Raw genomic sequence first — 16,986 nt, 5'->3', positions numbered from 1 at the left:
CCATCACCTCAAGCATGTGGGCTTCCTTCTCTGTACAGCACTTCTTCTCTTCTCTCAGGAACTCAACCTCCATCTCTGCCTGCTTGTAGCTGGGAGCAAAGGAATGGCAACACATTATTTAGGAAGTGAACTCTGACAATTTATTACAATATTTAAATAATAATTCAACTTCTGCTCAATTACACTGCCTTTAATCACACAACTCACACAACTGTGACTTACAGTACGTGAATGTGATGAGTTGACTGTCCATGATGGCCAGAGGTGGGTAATGTGTGGCTCTGGTCCAGGCGTTACGTACGGCTTGCTGACACTGAGCCTTTCTTCATCAAGCCGTGCGTAATGCCCTGGACCAGAGCTAGGTTATGTGACGAATGACTTACAGACTGTTCCACATGATAGGAGGGGGTAAGAAGACAATCCCTTCAGGAGACTGAGATCGTCCAGAAGAAGAAGACGTTTCCATCTCCTCAGAGAAATTAAAAGTTCCCCCCTTAGAGCACGGCCTACTTTCTCTGTCACAAAATAACACAAAGTGAATGGAGATCACAGCTCAACATGTTAAAGGAGCAAGCAGTAGTTCAAACCACAAAGCTGCCACACCGTCACCTTTTTGGATAAACAGCTTGGGGATGGGGGCTGGAGTAATTCATAGATGTAACAAAGACTAACCATCCATGAGATCAAAATGATCGTTTTAACCATATTGTTTAAGCTATACAGTGTTTGTTTACAATTACATTGGAGTGAAACAAACTCATATTTTGGGTTCTGATGGGGTTAGATAGTTGAACTAAGCTCATGAGACATTTAGGAGAGTCAATGGGTATATATCATTAATTATAAAGTTCAAAATAGATGTAGCAATTGCAGATGGCCTCTTAAAAGACTGAGATTGCCATTCAATCAGTAAGAATATGAACCTTTTTCAATCCAATGTAAAGAGTAGTGTTGCATCAATCTGTTTGGCATTGAACTGTGATATCCCATTGGGCACAGATGTCGGTTTAACATCTAGTTTTGATTTACATTTGGTTGAGTGTCAACTAAGTGAAGTAGGCTAGCGGATGGTTAATGCTTTGTAAACTTTGCTAAATATTTGACTCACCTCAAATCACTCTTGTCAAATCGCAGTTTTAGTGTGGAACTGAATAATATATTTCAGTTCCACACTAAATATATGTGTCCAAAAGTTGATATTATTTAGCTACTCATAATTGATAAAGACATTATGAACTATTTTCACTTTACTTTTATTTAGTGTATTTTTGCCTAAGGTTATCTGGTAGCCTATGTTCTGTGATTTCTCTTTGTATGGACCTAACGTTCAATGAAATACAAAACAGCAACCACAACGTACAAACGTTTCCCACACAAATACATATGTGGGTGTGTAGTGAGTACACAAAATAATAACATAACAGCTGTAGTGTATTAAGATTATGACTTTGATAAGGTTTTAAGTGGAACCTGAGAGGATGTTTATTTAGAAGAAAGGGAGCCGTTTTTAGGGTGACGCCCCATATAAGACAGGGGATTGGACAGTAGAGGGAGCCACCCATATTTTGGGGAATATTATAAGTACTGGATGGAGACAAAGAAGAGCAGAGCGGCCATTGCAATTTGGGAAACACTGCTCTCCGGATGCTACATACATCTGTACACTTATGCTGAAATCTTGTGATATGAATAAAACTTATGATCAAAGTTCAGTATAAGCGGACTCCTTTGTTTAACAGCAATAATTAGCAACATTGACTCGACACTACACAGCCATAACAGTACAAACAAACATACATCTCGTGCACCTGTCCAGTGCGAACTGTTCCGTGCGTCACCATCACTAACTGCTGGACTACACCTGGAATAGCAGCGATGGGACAGGACTGGAACTACCAGTTGGATATCACGAAATTGGGGAGAAAAAGGGGTAAAAGTACCACAAGAGAAAATGTATATATATATATACATTTATATATTAAAATATATATATTATTATTATTATTATTATTTTTATGTTCCCTGGGGCATCAAAATCCATTTGATCAGTTTTCAATTGGCCACCGTTGCCTCAAGACCCGCCTATTCCAATTAATTATAAACTCTTATTGGTTTGTCCCTGTGACAGTCATTCGTAACCTCCTGATGGTTGCCTGTTGATTGTCGTGCGCCATCGTTGCATATCGTGAGCTGGAGGAGCGTTCGTCCAACTCCTCATCGAAGTGAATGGCAGCGGCGCATCATCCATCCGCTGAAAGGATAGTTTGCGACGCGACAAGCGTTTGGGGAGTACATTCATTGAAACGGAATGACTCTTTTTAAATTCTAGGGGGACTCTTGCTCCATGGTAAAATCTCAGCAGCGATGTCTCTGCTGTGCGTCAGAGGTTGGTTCTATTCCTCTTCCCTGTTCTTATTATACCGTACATATCTGTCACATTAATGACATGGCACTCAGGAAAGTCTGTCTGTAGGCTATTGGGTAGCTGCGCATAGACCGTTGAGTTGGCACGTTCCAGTCCAAGCATGACCTGGAATGTGAGAAGGGAGCTATTCTATAACACATGTAGATGACATTTTGCCTTTATGTGTAGATTTTGGTTTTATATTTCACATCTGATTGATGATTAGGCCTATGACTTTTGATTCCACTCTGGCTACCTTCCACCATATTGTCCTCTCTTGCAATATCTTACACTTTATGATGCGCTTGTGCAGATCTTCTCTCTAAGCAATAGTCATGATAGTTTGAATGAGTTGAGTAAACTCCACTGTTGTTCTCAGTCTGTACTGTACTGTCCCTGGAGACACTCCACATAGTTGACCTAGATTGAGCCCACTTTGTGCCACTGGTCAACTAATCATCAAAACCTCTGATTAGTGAATCAGGTGTGCTGGTGGTGGAATACATTATATTAATTGGTTAAGGGGAGGACAGGTTTGAGAAGCCAAAGACTAAATTGACTTTTCTGACCAACATCCCACTGACAGCCCGACTAGTCAAAACCTAAAACTGACCCTAACATTAACCCTTAACCCTTAAAGGTAGACTGAGTGAATTGACATTGATACGGGCAGCACCGCAGATATTGAGATGGGCGAGATGCAAGACTTTGTTCTCACAGTCACACACAGTATCTGCTGCATGTGCCCAGGTTCACTTCACGCTGTTGCAGTGTGATAGCCACGGGATCAAAACAGCTGAGAAGTTGAGCATCGCGCTTCAACACTCTTAGTTGTTGCGGAAATTGACCCAGTATGATGTTTCCTTTCTGCATCTAAGTCATATCACTGAGTCTACCTTCAAGAAACCCTGGTTTAGGAAACCACTGTGAGGAGTACGGCCATGACACATGATTTGGATGTGAGCTGAGGCTCCAGATCGGTTCCAGACTAGTCCACTACTATGATCTCTACTGTGCTCTACTGTACTCTACTGTGCTCTACTCTACTGTGCTCTACTCTACTGTGCTCTACTGTGCTCTACTCTACTATGCTCTACTGTGCTCTACTTTGAAACTTAATTCGGAGAAGATATTTAAACGTGGTCACGTTAAAAACGGAGGGAGATTTTACAATAATTCCATTACCAAAGTTTGCATCTGCACAGTTCTATCACTAAATTAGTTTTTGCACATTTTTCAGAGGAAATGGTTAAAAGTAGTCCTTGTGCATAGAGTTGTATGGTTTGTTAATCTTGGAAACCAATGGTTATTATTTGGCATACGTTTTAAAGTGAAATAACTGAGTCACTGCTGTAATCAACCAACTGTGAGACTGCTGTAATCAACCAACTGTGAGACTGCTGTAATCAACCAACTGTGAGACTGCTGTAACCAACCAATGTGAATGCTAACCAACCAACTGTGAGACTGCTGTAATCAACCAACTGTGAGACTGCTGTAACCAACCAACTGTGAGACTGCTGTAATCAACCAACTGTGAGACTGCTGTAACCAACCAACTGTGAGACTGCTGTAACCAACCAACTGTGAGACTGCTGTAACCAACCAACTGTGAGACTGCTGTAATCAACCAACTGTGAGACTGCTGTAACCAACCAACTGTGAGACTGCTGTAATCAACCAACTGTGAGACTGCTGTAATCAACCAACTGTGAGACTGCTTATCAAAATGCTGTACCAACCAACTGTGAGACTGCTGTAATCAACCAACTGTGAGACTGCTGTAACCAACCAACTGTGAGACTGCTGTAAACGATCAGTAGTTTTCTCAGGTTGAGACTGGTAACGATACGGCTGCAGCTCTATCCTCCAGAGGCTGGAGTGGGTATTACAGTGGACTGACTGACTGGCTGACTGGCTGGCAGAGTGCTAACTAGGACACTGGGCCTGCCCTGAGTATCAGTCTGCTAACCTGGCATGAACCATGGCGAGCAGTGCCGAGCAACAGCACCAGACAAATCACCAGTTTAGCATCACGGTGTGTGTGTCTATCAATAGTCTCACATCTCTGTGTCTCCTGCTGTTTCTGTCTTTCTCTCTGAACTCTACAAACCACAGTCATTAATATAGAAAGAAGTAACACATATATTTTGTAATTTCATGTCACTTCTGAACACAGGACTAACTTCTCTCTTCTCTCTCTCTCTCTCTCTCTCTCTCTCTCTCTCTCTCTCTCTCTCTCTCTCTCTCTCTCTCTCTCTCTCTCTCTCTCTCTCTCTCCTCTCTCTCTCCCCCCCCTTTCAGTGAAGAAAGCCAAGCTGCATGGGCCTCCAAGTAAAAAAGACCAACACACAAACAACATTTGGTTCTGGGTGCCGTGATTACATATGTTGTGATCCCTTATCCCTACAGTGATCCCTATGTGGTGATCCCATATCCCTACAGTGATCCCTATGTGGCGATCCCTTATCCCTACAGTGATCCCTATGTGGTGATCCCTTATACTACAGTGATCCCTATGTGGTGATCCCTTACACTACAGTGATCCACATAGGGATCACTGTAGTAGGGATCACCACATGGATCACTGTAGGGATCATGGATCACCACATAGGGATCACTTAGTATAAGGGATCACCACATGGGATCACTGTAGTATAAGGGATCACCACATAGGGATCAATGTAGGGATACTACAGTGATCCCTATGTGGTGATCCCTTATACTACAGTGATCCCTATGTGGTGATCCCTTATACTACAGTGATCCCTTATCCCTACAGTGATCCCTATGTGGTGATCCCTTATACTACAGTGATCCCTATGTGGTGATCCCTTATACTACAGTGATTACCACTAGGGATCACTGTGTAGGGGATCACCACATAGTGATCCTGTGGTGATATTGGATCACCACATAGGGATCACTGTAGTATAAGTGATCACCACATAGGGATCACTGTAGTATAAGGGATCACCACTATGTGGTGATCAATGTAGGGATACTGCAGTGATCCCTATGTGGTGATCCCTTATATTACAGTGATCCCTATGTGGTGATCCCTTATACTACAGTGATCCCTATGTGGTGATCCCTTATACTACAGTGATCCCTATGTGGTGATCCCTTATACTACAGTGATTACCTATGTGGTGATCCCTTATCCCTACAGTGATCCCTATATGGTGATCCCTTATACTACAGTGATACCTATGTGGTGATCCCTTATACTACAGTGATCCCTATGTGGTGATCCCTTATACTACAGTGATTACCTATGTGGTGATCCCTTATCCCTACAGTGATCCCTATGTGGCGATCCCTTATCCCTACAGTGATCCCTATGTGGTGATCCCTTATACTACAGTGATCCCTATGTGGTGATCCCTTACACTACAGTGATTACCTAGGGATCACTGTAGTATTCACCACATAGTGATCACTGTGGTATGGATCACCACATAGGGATCACTGTGTGATCACCACATGTGATCACTGTAGTATAGGGATCACCACATAGGGATCAATGTGGGGATACTGCAGTGATCCCTATGTGGTGATCCCTTATACTACAGTGATCCCTATGTGGTGATCCCTTATACTACAGTGATCCCTTATCCCTACAGTGATCCCTATGTGGTGATCCCTTATACTACAGTGATCCCTATGTGGTGATCCCTTACACTACAGTGATTACCACTAGGGATCACTGTGTATGAGGGATCACCACATAGATCACTGTGGATAATGGATCACCACATAGGGATCACTGTAGTAGGGATCACCACATAGGGATCACTGTAGCATAAGGGATCACCACAGTGATCAATGTGGGGATACTGCAGTGATCCCTATGTGGTGATCCCTTATATTACAGTGATCCCTATGTGGTGATCCCTTATACTACAGTGATCCCTATGTGGTGATCCCTTATACTACAGTGATCCCTATGTGGTGATCCCTTATACTACAGTGATTACCTATGTGGTGATCCCTTATCCCTACAGTGATCCCTATATGGTGATCCCTTATACTACAGTGATACCTATGTGGTGATCCCTTATACTACAGTGATCCCTATGTGGTGATCCCTTATACTACAGTGATTACCTATGTGGTGATCCCTTATCCCTACAGTGATACCTATATGGTGATCCCTTATACTGCAGTGATCCCTATATGGTGATCCCTTATACTACAGTGATCCCTATTTGGTGATCCCTTATACTACAGTGATCCCTATGTGGCGATCCCTTATACTACAGTGATTACCTACACTACCATTCAAAAGTTCGCCTCAATTTAACATTGTATATATCCCATAGGCCTCTACATTATGGACAAGGTATGTTTATGAAAACCATTATTAAAACAGTTTTTTCATTCACATTTACCACAAAAACCAAGGTATGAGTACTGTCATGTGCATGTTTTGTTAATCATCTGTATAACTACTATTTTTGGGATTCACAGACTTCACCCTCCCTACACCTCTGATGAATATAACAGGAAACCTGTTCGATCACCATGCACTGCAAAATCATTCTGACTATGGATATGGAGAACATCAACACATTAACATCAACATGCCAGAGGATATATCCATTGGACTTGGGGCTCTGCTGGGAGTTTACCTCATATTTGGATTTTTTATATTCTGCTTTGCCACTCAAATCATAATAAACACTGACAACTAAAATATTGTGTTATTGTTGTTATTGTTAAGCATATTATTAATAATAATAGGGAGGGGGGGTAGTTAGAAAATTAACCCCAAAAAGGTTATTCAAAAGGTTCTTTGACGATCCATTAAAAGCGGTTCTTAGAAGAACGTATAGGGTTCCCCCACAGTATAAATTGGAAGAACCCCTAAAGGATCCTCCAGGAACCTTTACTTTTTATAGTGTAGGCTAGTCGATCACCAAACATTTCTGTAGAAAAGCAACCGATAAAGGCTTGGGCTCCTATTTTTATTGTTCGTGTTGTGCTGTTGATGGTAGGTGCACTTGATTCAGAAGCCCTGTTGGCGATAGGTGCACTTGATTCAGAAGCCCTGTTGGCGGTAGGTGCACTTTATTCAGAAGCCCTGTTGGTGGTAGGTGCACTTATTCGAACTTTTCAATTCAGAAGCCCTGTTGATGGTAGGTGCACTTGATTCAGAAGCCCTGTTGATGGTAGGTGCACTTGATTCAGAAGCCCTGTTGGAGGTAGGTGCACTTGATTCAGAAGCCCTGCACACCGGGTATGCAAAGTGTTCCCATTTTGAACCATTTAATTATTCGCAAAAGACAAACTCTGTTTACCCGGCGGACCGGGAGATCTGTTGGTGCGCCTACTGTGCTGGACAATCCGATAGCTCAAGTCACAGCTACCACGACCCCCGCCACAAAACCGTTTTGATACTAGCCTGCAAAGATTGATACTAGCCTACGTGAGATTTCATAACTTTTAAAACCATGACCAGAGAGAGACTGTCAAATAATACAGCAAAGATCTGCTGTTTTTATGAGTGAGTTCATGTCTAAGTGTTTATTCAGCTCTGTCACTGTTTTTATTCAACACTATTACAAAACATAAAACGTGCTTCTCTCTACTTCCCGTTGCGCTGCAGCAGCAATGAATGAGTAGTGTATCGATACCCTGCGTTTTTATTATTATTAGCAGCTCGTCGTGTCTATTTTAATATCAAGGAATATTTCACTTTCTCTGGTCATAGGAACAACATGAATTTGTGCATGAGGCAGATGCAGAGCGATTCGAGTTTCGCCACCAGGTGGAAGATTGTGTCCCCTCTCTCTGGTCAGTCTCACCAGAGGAAAGGAAGGAGAGAGCAGGGGCCGTGAGAGGCGGACGTGGACCCTCTGCTGCTCTCTCCTTCCCTCGGCAGAGATTGCCGTGTTCAAAACAACAAGGAGCTCGGAAATCTCCGACTTCAGTGCATTCGAGACAACTGGGAACTCTGGGGAAAAATTAGATCCGACTGAGAAAAATATTTTGAACGGTCATTCAACTCTGAATTCCAAGTCGGAAACGTGGGTATCTTTCTAGAGCTCCGACTTTCCGACCAGAAGATCACCGACATCATGATTTGACTCCGAGTTCCCAGTTGTCTTGAAAATACCATGCCCATCAAATATAGGTAACATCAGTCCAGTAAAAAAAAAAGCTAGAGTTTTGAAATATAATAAGGTCTGAGAATGACAATATAGCCAATATACTATGATAATATATTAGGCCTAATGCACAAACCTCATTTTTATTAGGTTAATGTTACATTTTTTAAGTCATGTAAAAATAAAAAATAAATCTGAGAGGTACAGCTTGCTTTTTGACTGCGAAAGTAATGTTGACTCAGAAAAGGTTGGTTGGCCTAACCAAACTTTTTTTTGTGAGAAAACCATCAGTCAGTTGAAAATGCGATGGAAACCCATTTAACTTGTATTTTGTATTCTGTACATGGGAATTTAACCGCAAAATATATTGTTATGTGCACTACGTCATCACGCTCAGACTTTTATCTGGAACAAGTCAATTTTGATGGAAACACATCTCTGGTGGGAAAATGCGCATATTGTTTTAATGCAGATTCTAGAATATTCGCATGAAAATCTGTCGCCAATTGGATGGAAACCTAGATACTGACATTATAATCCTCACACAGTATTTATCTTTCTCTCTCTTGCTCTGTCTTTGTCTCTGTCTCTCTCTCTCTCTCTCTCTCTCTCTCTCTCTCTCTCTTTCGCTCTCTAATTGACAATGTCACAAATGTAAAGAAAAATCATAAATCATATACTAGATTTTTATAACCTAACTAAGCTAAATGCCTAACTATTGATTTATGTTTAGTATAAGTTAGCTTTATATTGAAGATTCGGACGATGCACGTCAATACCTCTTCAACAGAACATGCCAGAATGATATAAGTGACATATTCTAAATCAGCTCACGATAACGAACAAGCTCTGTTCCGTTTTCAAAAAGTGACTTTATAGTCATTTCAATGGCAGATTCTCTGTGTACTTTAAGTTTAGGGACCTTCTTAAAAGTGCAACTGTTAACTGAAAAACTGAAATAGCTTTGCAACCACACGACATAGAACTCTCAAACCAACTGTAATATGTTCAGGGACAATCAACGGCAATTAGTTTATTTTTATTATTACTTTGACTATTTTCTATCCATTTAAATTGTATACATAAAAATACTTCCTTCAAACGTCAATAACTTCCACCCAATAATAAGCCCCCCTCCCCGGGGCTTGGCCCACACTCCCTGGGGAGGCCACAGACCTCCCTGGCCCTCTGGAGCTATCTCATTCAATGCAATGAAGTGTGGATAAAAGGCTGGAGTAACTATGATTCTCTTAAAGGGATAATCCACCCAAACCACTAATTCATATGATTAACAGTGTTTAACAGTGTTAAATAACACTAGTATGTGAAAACAATATTTTTGTGAACAAGTGTTTCATTTTGTCGCTATACCAAGGTTTGTAGCAACATTTGAAAATTGTGGTGGAAATCTGTTGCAGCTCAAGTCGTCCACAATGCAAGGCTACACTGTTTAGATTGAGCATACCTAAACAAAATATATACTTTGTCATGACAATATGAACATATGAACATATGGATGTGTTCTAGACAAGTATGCCCATACCATATATTGGCTGATTTGACAATCTGGAGTCCAGGTTGTTTTAAATGCATTATGAAATGTGATAGTGTGTTATCCCCTATCTCCAGTGACCAGAACCATGTAGCTGTGATGTGTTTCTACACAATGTCCTGACCACTTAGAAGTTAAAGCTTGCGGGAAAATTGTAATTTTTTGTAAACATACATTTACATTTTAGTCAGTTAGCAGACACTCCTATCCAGAACGACTTACAGGAAACTGTCATGGTCAAAGCATATTGATACAACAGTAGCTAAGATGGGGAGAAATATGTCCATAATTAAACGCTGTTCTGCCTTTTTAACAACAGTATCAACAAGGCAGGTCCTACAGGTGCTAGTTTTGTCTTACCTAGACTACTGTTCAGTAGTGTGGTCAGGTGCCACAAGGAGGGACTTGGGAAAACTACTGTTGGCTCAGAACAGGGCAGCATGGCTGGACCTTAAAAGTACACGGAGAGCTAACATTAATGACATGCATGTCAGTCTCTCCTGGCTCAGAGTGGAAGAGAGATTGACTTCATCACTGCTTGTTTTTTAAAGAGGTGTAGACAAGCTAAATGTACCGAGCTGTCTGTTTGGAATTCTGGCACACATGCCCCACGAGACATGCCACCGGAGGTCTCTTCACAGTCCGCAAGTCCAGAACAGACTACGGGAAACGCACAGTACTACATAGAGCCATGACTACATGGAACTCTATTCCACATCATGTAACTCAGTCAAGCAGTAAAATAAGATTTAAAAAACAGATTAAACTACACTTTATGGAACAGCGCGGACTGTGAAGAGACACACCCACAACGTCTTCATCGACATGGCCAAGGCTTTCGACTCTGTCAACCACCGCATTCTTATTGGCAGACTAAATAGCCTTGGTTTCTCAAATGACTGCCTCGCCTGGTTCACCAACTACTTCTCAGATAGAGTTCAATGTGTCAAATCGGGGGCCTGTTGTCTGGACCTATGGCAGTCTCTATGGGGGTGCCACAGGGTTCAATTCTCGGGGAGACTCTTTTCTCTGTGTATATCAATGATGTCGCTCTTGCTGCTGGTGACTCTCAGATCCACCTCTACGCAGACGACACCATTTTGTATACATCTGGCCCTTCATTGGACACTGTGTTAACAAACCTCCAAACGAGCTTCAATGCCACACAACACTCCTTCCGTAGCCTCCAACTGCTCTTAAACACTAGTAAAACTAAATGCATGCTCTTCAATCGAACGCTGCTGGCACCCGCCCACCCGACTAGAATCACTACTCTCGGCGGGTCTGACCTAGAGTGTGGACAACTACAAATACCTAGGTGTCTGGTTAGACTGTAAACTCTCCTTCCAGACTCACATTAAGCATCTCCAATCCAAAGTTAGATCTAGAATCGGCTTCCTATTTCGCAACAAAGCCTCCTTCACTCATGCTGCCAAACATGCCCTCGTAAAACTGACTATCCTATCGATCCTTGACTTCGGCAATGTCATTTACAAAATAGCCTCCAACACTCTACTCAGCAAATCGGATGTAGTCTATCACAGTGCCATCCGTTTTGTCACCAAAGCCCCATATACTACCCACCACTGTGACCTGTACGCTCTTGTTGGCTGGCCCTCGCTACATATTCGTCACCAAACCCACTGGCTCCAGGTCATCTATAAATCACTGCTAGGCAAATCCCCTCCTTATCTTAGCTCATTGGTCACCATAGCAACACCCACCCGTAGTATGCACTCCAGCAGGTATATCTCACTGGTCATCCCCAAAGCCAACACCTCCTTTGGCCGCCATTCCTTCAGGTTCTCTGCTGCCAATGACTGGAACGAACTGCAAAAATCTCTGAAGCTGGAGACTCTTATCTCCCTCACTAACTTTAGGCATCAGTTGTCAGAGCAGCTTACCGATCACTGCACCTGTACACAGCCATTCTGAAATTAGCCCACCCAACTACCTCATCCCCATATTGTTATTTATTTTGCTCATTTGCACCCCAGTATCTCTATTTGCACATCATCTCTTGCACATCATTCCAGTGTTAATACTAAATTGTAATTATTTTGCACTATGGCCTATTTATTGCCTTATCTCCATAACTTGCTACATTTGCACACACTGTATATATCTTTTCTGTTGTATTTTTGACTTTATGTTTTGTTTACCCCATATGTAACTCTGTGATGTTGTTTTTATCACACTGCTTTGCTTTATCTTGGCCAGGTCACAGTTGTAAATGAGAACTTGTTCTCAACTGGCTTACCTAGTTAAATAAAGGTTTAATAAATACAATAAAAATATATCAGGAGTTATCCTGAGCCTATTTTGCAATGAGAATCAATGTCTTTACACAGCAGAAGTATTTTCTTTTTCGAATATGCCACTTTGAGAGAAATTGTCATAGTTTTCTGGCCAGAAATATGTCAGGTTTTATGTGTTGTTGGAGGTGCGTCTTGGTCATTATAGCTCAGAAAATGCTGCCCTTGTGACGGCGCTTAATCCTACTTAATGAGTTTAGACCAAAAACACCACTTAATTTATTATGAGATTTTAGGATGATTAGCAGAGTGGTCGCTGCAACCTGGACTCAGGGGTAGACATAACATAGTAAATGTAAATCTGAGACCAACCAATTAGTATAATATGTTACATTTCATATGGTATGGATTAATTTGTGGATGGCCATCATCTATTTAGTATGATATGTTATCAATTAAAATTTGTACAAAATATTACGAATTTGCTAAACGTATGATATGTTACTAATTCCAATTTGTTGTGGCTAACGTTAGCTAGGTGGATGGTGGCTAACGCTAACATTAGCTAGGCTAGGGGTTAAGGTTAGGGTTAGGAGTTAGGTTAAAGGGTTAGCTAACATGCTAATTAGTAGCAAAGTAGCTAAAAGTAGTAAGTAGTTGCTAATTAGCTAAGTTGTCCTTGATGAGATTTGAACATGCAACCTTTGGCTTCCTAGATGTTCGTTATACGCCTGACCAACAACCCTACTTTTATTTTTGTTGCTTTAAGCAGTGGCGACCCGTCATTCAGGGCAGGAGGAGCGGAGCCCCACCTGTTTTGAGCCCCACCTGTTAAAAAAACCCAGTTTGCCTGTTTTGCATGTAATTCTGGCATTAATTCTTTTCACATTTCAGTTTAGCAAACAATGTAAAAAAATATATAATTGAGTTAATAAAGCAGCATATAAACATGGTATCTTTCTTGAGTAAGGCAGCTCTAAAATGCAGGTATTTCAGCATGGCTCAGAGCTTTCTGTGGTGGTGGGGCAGCCAGCGGAAAATATGGAGCGTAGGGGTTGGAAATGTTCTCTAGTTGCGCCGTGATTGGCTCAGTGTTCTGATACTCATGGGGACACTACGTCACCGCAAAATCTATGGGGAGAGCTCGGAAATTCAAGCCCCTTGGGTGCTGCTATAAAGTTACATTAGAAGTGCCCATACAAGAAGGCTCAAGGTCATTGGCCACAGATAAAATGACGTCAAATAATGTTATATCTACCGTAGCTTTGATTGGACTGATCATGTCAACATCATGCTGTGTTCATTTGAAGAGGAAGGTGGCACGGCGGTCCTTGTGGGCAAATTTTGTCATCAAACTTTGTCATCAAAGTCTGGCATTCTCTGGATTTAGGGTGCTTTCAAGACAACTGGGAACTCGGAAAAAACAAGGTTGAATCAGCCCGTCAGTGATCTTCAGGTCGGAGCTCTAGAAAGAGGCCTGAGTTCACGACTTGGAATTCTGAGTTGGATGACCGTTTCAAGCGTATTTTCCCGTCGGAGCTGACAAAATTTGCCCACAAGGAAATTCCAAGTTAACACAGGTGAGAGTGTTGACGAGGACAACGAGTGTCATGCTGATTGAGTTATAATAACAGACTGGAAGCTTTAAAAGGATGGTGGTGCTTGAAATCATTGTTCTTCCTCTGTTAACCATGGTTACCTGCAAGGAAACACGTGCCGTCATCATAGCTTTGCACAAAAAGGGCTTCACAGGCAAGGATATTGCTGCTAGTAAGATTGCACCTAAATCAACCATTTATCGGATCATCAAGAAATTAAAGGAGATAGGGTCAATTGTTGTGAAGAAGGCTTCAGGGCGCCCAAGAAAGTCCAACAAGCTCCAGGACCGTCTCCTAAAGTTGATTCAGCTGTGGGATCGGGGCACCACCAGTGCAGAGCTTGCTCAGGAATGGCAGCAGGCAGGTGTGAGTGCATCTGTACGCACAGTGAGGCAAAGACTTTTGGAGGATGGCCTGGTGTCAAGAAGGGCAGCGAGGAAGCCACTTCTCTCCAGGAAAAACATCAGGAACAGACTGATAATCTGCAAAAGGTACAGGGATTGGACTACTGAGGACTGGGGTAAAGTCATTTTCTCTAATGAATCCCCTTTCCGATTGTTTGGGTAATCCGGAAAAAAGCTTGTCCGGAGAAGACAAGGTGAGCGCTACCATCAGTCCTGTGTCATGCCAACAGTAAATCATCCTGAGACCATTCATGTGTGGGGTTGCTTCTCAGCCAAGGGAGTGGGCTCACTCACAATTTTGCCTAAGAACACAGCCATGGCCAGGAAACTCCCCAGACCTTAATCCCATTGAGAACTTGTGGTCAAGAATTTTACATTTTACATTTTTTAGCAGACACTCTTATCCAGAGCGACTTACAGTTAGTGAGTGCATACATTTTTTAATCCTCAAGAGGCGGGTGGATAAACAAAAACCCTGCAGTTCTGCAGTTGGGACAGCTTTATGTAGGCTCTATCAGTTTGTGGGCACCGTTTGTCACCGTTATAGTGCAATCAATGTATTGTTTAGTGTTGTGTTGTGGCTTTGCTGGCATGAATCTGGAAGGGAAAAAAATGCCGGAGTTTGCCCCACCAACATTGACATGCTAAAATCACAACTTGGTGGGTCAAGCATAACATTACAACCCTGTTACCCATAGATAGAAGGTCTAGAATGATTTCAACAATTTACATTTGTTTGGCAAGCTTGCATTCCATTCCCCCTGTCACACAGGGATTTCTGGTTGATTCAAAATGAAATAGTCAACCCTGTTACAGTCAACCCTGTTACTTTATTTGGCACTTAATAGGCAATTACTATGGTATGTATTTCTTACTCCAGATGGGGAAAACATGTTTTTTATTAAGTTGAACATGTGCTCTTTATGGCAGAATGTTAAAATGAGGTGAAATAAAAGTTAAACTCCCCAAAAGGCACTCAGTTGAAGCTATTTCAATCTAATATTTCTCCTATGGTCTAAAATAGATGTGTATAGATGACTCTCTAATATAACATGTCACACATTGTAGCAAACTGATGGAATGTTAGGTGTCTGGCTCTCTGCCCCCCGCTGCTGGCTCTCTGCCCACCCCTGCTGGTTCTCTGGCCCCCCCTGCTGGTTCTCTGCCCCCTGCTGGTTCTCTGGCCCCCTGCTGGTTCTCTGCCCCCCTGCTGGTTCTCTGACCCCCCTGATGGTTCTCTAACCCCCCTGCTGGTTCTCTGCCCCCCTGCTGGTTCTCTGGCCCCCCCCTGCTGGTTCTCTAACCCCCTGCTGGTTCTCTGCCCCCCTTGCTGGTTCTCTGCCCCCCCTGCTGGTTCTCTGCCCATGCCTGTTGCCTCCTTGGCCTCTCCTGCTGGCCTTCTCCAGAGCCAGCTAACTTGTAGTAATCATGATCGAATTACGGACCAGGCATGAAGGGCACGTGCCCAGGGGCCTTGACCTGCAGTGAGCCCCCATTGATTTTGTTAGTCACTCTCATTCAGATATCATCTTAACATGGCATTAGTCATGGCAAAATGTGTAGAATTGCAGGAAATTAGCTTCAAAACTGAAAACATTTATCTCCATCCCATGGCAAAATGTGCAGAACTACCAGTAATTAGCTTTAAAACTGCAACATTTTCTTTCAACCCCATGGCAAAATGTGTAGAATTTAAGGAAATTAGCTTTCAAACTGCAGTTTTCACTCAACCCCATGGCAAAATGTTTAGAACTGCAGGAAATTATCTTTAAAACTGCAAATTCTTCTCTCCACCCCATGGCAAAATGTGTAAAATTGCATGAAATGTTTTCTATAATTGTAAAATCTTCTCTCCACCCCATGGTAGAATTGCAACAAACTTGTTTAAAAACTGCAATATTTTGTCTTCCCATTGCAAAGTGTATATTTGGATGAAATGTACTCAAAAACCTAAACAAAATGTTGCTTAGGGCCCCCAAAAGGCTATGGTGCACTACTTTTTACCAGGGTCATTGAGATCCAGTTGGGTTTTCAATTCTACATTCCCTGTGTACATTACATTTAAGTTGATACCAGATCAGCTTGTCCATTTTGGGTCAGTAGTTTATATTGAAACAATGATGCAACATGATGACCGGTGTGGAACTTATGTGTGTGTAGAAGAGACTAAAGATGATGATGATGATGTCATAAGCAGAGGGAAAACAGGTCTTACCAACGTTGATGATCTTATGGCCCTCCTCCTTCTCTCTCTGATATGTTCTCTCTATCTTTCTGAGGTTCCTCTTCTCCCACCTCTTATTCACCCAGCCCACAGCTCTCCTTCGGATACTTTTATCGGCTGGGACAAGATCCTCCTTGTCATCTTCATTCTTCTTCTCCTCTTCAGGGTTCTCCTCCCCCTCTTCAGGGTTCTCCTCCTCCTCTTCAGGGTTCTCCTCCTCCTCTTCAGGGTTCTCCTCCTCCTCTTCAGGGTTCTCCTCCTCCTCTTCAGGGTTCTCCTCCTCCTCTTCAGGGTTCTCCTCCTCCTCTTCAGGGTTCTCTAACTCACCCCTCTTGTACTTCTCAAGGATCTTCCCTTATTTCCTCTTCCTCCCTTTTGTTAGCCTCTATCATCTTCTCCCTCTCTCTGATTAAAGCTAAATGGCCTTGAATGGCTC

The sequence above is a fragment of the Coregonus clupeaformis genome, unplaced genomic scaffold (genome assembly GCF_020615455.1).
Source record: "Coregonus clupeaformis isolate EN_2021a unplaced genomic scaffold, ASM2061545v1 scaf1667, whole genome shotgun sequence".
NCBI lineage: Eukaryota > Metazoa > Chordata > Actinopteri > Salmoniformes > Salmonidae > Coregonus > Coregonus clupeaformis.
This window is presented reverse-complemented; position numbering follows the sequence as displayed.